Consider the following 3,818-nt stretch of genomic DNA (forward strand, 5'->3'; position numbering starts at 1 on the left):
AATGGCATTCCCATAAGAATCAAAATTTTTAAAAAACACTTTTAATTTTTGAGTCTATACAGTGTCAAGATGTTAAAATACATTAATCACTAACAAGCATTCATTCCTCTTTTAAATGATACAATTGAAGCTCACAAAAGTTAAGATGTAACTTAATTAGGAGTAACTTAGCCCAGAAATTAAAAGACAAGTGTTCAAATTCAAGTCTGCCTTGGTCATGCTTCTAAATGATCCCTTTTTCTTCTCTCACTCTATCAGTGCTTGCATCATCTTTTTCTCCTTCTATAGCCCTGATAGATAAATAATATATTAATGTAATTCACTCCTATATATTAACATAATATTTGATATATAAAATTCTACCCTTTTATTGGAGAACAACATGAATTAAAAGGAACATTTGAAGAAACAGGAGTACTTTGAATAAAATATAAACAAAAAGGCACATAATAGGCTGAATGTGGTGAAACTGAATATTTTTTTCTTACAATCATGACGTCAAGCAGGCTAAGCTCCTTGTTTGAGAAACTGTCCACATATGCTAAGGCTGTTTTAAGAGCTCTTGGTGAAGAACAGTCTTGAGACACTGGGGCCATTCTCTTTTTGAAATCATAGTAAATAAGAATGGAATCCGAATTGAGTCATGCCCTCTAGAATCTCTGATACAAATATCTAAAAGAGTTCTCAATACACAGTTCAGTAGTTATTATTTAGTGAATTTACTGAATGAATGTTTTTAATTACTATCCAGACTTCCCTCTACTTATTTCAGGGATATACCTCTATCAAAATTCTAAATCTGCATCCAACTTTATCCAAACCCTATACATATTGCAAGAATTGTATTACTATGCATGTTCTAAGGATTATTAGTTCTAATTTCTGTCTTGCTTCTGAGTCTATGATAGAAACGTTCCTCAACCACTTCATTCCTTACATTTTAATTTGTAAAATAAAGCACATGTGACCCAGGATCAAATTAAGAACTTTCATTTTCCTTCTACCTCAGGCCCATTGAATACAATACTTGTGAAATGAAGACAGTGCCTTTTATTATGTTAACATAATAGTCTTTGGAAGCTGAGCATGTTGGTCAAAGTCTGTATAACATCTCAAATTACTTAAGATTTACTTAGTACAGTTATCCTTTTTGTAACATTCCATCATTATGAGTTCTTATTATGAGACAGAAGAGGTCAATTATAGGCTAGAGAATAGCAAACAAAATAGGAATAAGAAAAAGATAAAAGATTTACAAAATAAAAGTCAAACAAGCCTCACCTGTTTTATTGTGGGTTTTATTAGCAAAGGGCACTCAAAATATGTCTTAATCTCTAACCATGTTTTCAATCTTAGATTTCAAAATAAAACCTTCTGCAAAGGAGCTTTTAAAAAAGGTTTGTAATAGCTCTTTTCTTATTAAGGAAAACAAATACAGTGCCAAATCAAATTTTAATGTCTTTTTCTGGCTATGTTCACATAAGCAAATGTCTTATCACTAAATGTTAAATTATTGCATAAATGTATGGCTAAATAGGTTTCATAAAACAATCACCAACTTATGACAAGTGTCAAAAAGACTAAATGCAAGCCTTGCTAATAAAGTTCAATGTAAATTGTGAAGTGGTATAAAATCAAGTCGGCCTCGGTTAATAATGAATCACTGAAGTAACAGACTTTCTTCCCTACCAGCAGGATATATAATCAAGAGATAGAAAACTATCTTGATTAACATTTAATAATTAAGTTCAGACATTAAAAGAAATAAAACATGTTACTAATTTTAATGATCATAAAATAGATGTGGCAGAGAAGTATACCAAAATAGTGATGATTATGTTATTATTAAAATTTTCAAGGAAATTATTTAAAAACTTAAAAAAATAGTCTCCCATTATGTAAACACTTAATAACATTATATAGAATGAGTAACTCAAGTCTTCCAAAAGATACCATGCGCATATTTCGGAAAACACTAAAAAAGAGTCTCTATAGTCAAATCATCCTAATGTCTAACAAGGAAATAACACCATATTATTCTATTTTTCTGAAGATAAAGTTCCAGAAAATCAGGTTGACTTCTAATTATCCTGAAAATTGACATTTTATTACTTATGGAGATTCGATCTTAACTGCACAAAATCAATTTACTGTATAAATTCTATCCTCACTTCTATAACTTTGAATTCTTCAAACTGTCAAATAAATTTCATATTTTAAACTTCTTTCTAAGCTACAAACTACTTAATGATGTTCAGCATTTTCTCTCCTGTGATTTCTATGCTGTGTGAGAACAATTCTCCCAGATTTTCTTAGTATTAATACTGTTAATTAGACAAAGAAGCCATTAAACTGAGGAACCTCTAATGCCATGACAGCCTACATAAGGAAACCAAAATGTAAGCCTGTAAATGCCTCAAGATTAAGAAACTGAAACCTAATGATAACTAGTCACAAACAGCCAAGGAGGTTTAAGCTATAGCTACTCAAAAATTTTCTTAATTTGCTTCCCCCTTTTCTCTATAAAAGTCTCTCCCAGAGCTCCTGTCTGTGGAGCATCACTAAATACTTCCAGTTTGGGGCTGCCTGATTTGAACTGATATTTGCTCAAATCAACTCTTGAAAAATTTTAATATGCCTTAGCTTACCTTTTTTCAAACTTATTTTTTATTGAGGAAACATTGGTTTAAAATGCCATAGTTTATCTTTTAACAATTCATTCTGTAGGAAGTATTGGAGTAGACACTTGATTTACAGACCAGCATGTGTTTTGAATTTTGAATCACGGTGGTTGAAAAGTCATAAGGCATTAAGAAAAAACAGTGGAATTTTTTCAATGCCTCTCAATGTAGTGACCAAAACAATATTTGATACCAAATGCAGTTCCTCCAACCCTCTGCAAGGAGTGACGAACCAATAATCTAAAAGTCTATGCTCTCAAGCAGGTACTGCTAACTGGGTCACTGGGGAATAGATGCCAGGAAGTAGGAATTAAGAAAAAGGGAGATATCAAGGATGGGAAGCTGTTTTACAGAGAAAGATGGGGATGATATTTTAGATGACTTAAGTTACAAAGAATTGAGCCTAGAGACTTTTCACCATATTTGTCATTCTTACACAAATATTTGTTAAGCTCCTACCAACAAACACATGAAAGAATGCTCAACATTAATCATTAGAGAAATGCAAATCAAAACTACAATGAGATATCGTCTCACACCAGTCAGAATGGCCATCATCAAAAACTCTAGAAACAATAAATGCTGGAGAGGGTGTGGAGAAAAGGGAACACTCTTGCACTGCTGGTGGAAATGTGAATTGGTACAGCCACTATGGAGAACAGTATGGAGGTTCCTTAAAAAACTACAAATAGAGCTACCATATGACCCAGCAATCCCACTACTGGGCATATACCCTGAGAAAACCATAACTCAACAAGAGTAATGTACCAAAATGTTCTTTGCAGCTCTATTTACAATAGCCCAGAGATGGAAACAACCTAAGTGTCCATCATCAGATGAATGGATAAAGAAGATGTGGCACATATATACAATGGAATATTACTCAGCGATAAAAAGAAACGAAACTGAGCTATTTGTAATGAGGTGGATGGACCTAGAGTCTGTCATACAGAGTGAAGTAAGTCAGAAAGAGAAAGACAAATACCGTATGCTAACACATATATATGGAATTTAAGAAAAAAAACATGTCATGAAGAACCTAGGGGTAAGACAGGAATAAAGACACAGACCTACTGGAGAACGGACTGGAGGATATGGGGAGGGGGAAGGGTGAGCTGTGACAAAGCGTGAGAGAGG

The sequence above is a fragment of the Delphinapterus leucas genome, chromosome 18, assembly GCF_059928025.1.
Source record: "Delphinapterus leucas isolate spDelLeu-1000000601 "Yukka" chromosome 18, BTC_Dleu_Yukka2, whole genome shotgun sequence".
Lineage (NCBI taxonomy): Eukaryota > Metazoa > Chordata > Mammalia > Artiodactyla > Monodontidae > Delphinapterus > Delphinapterus leucas.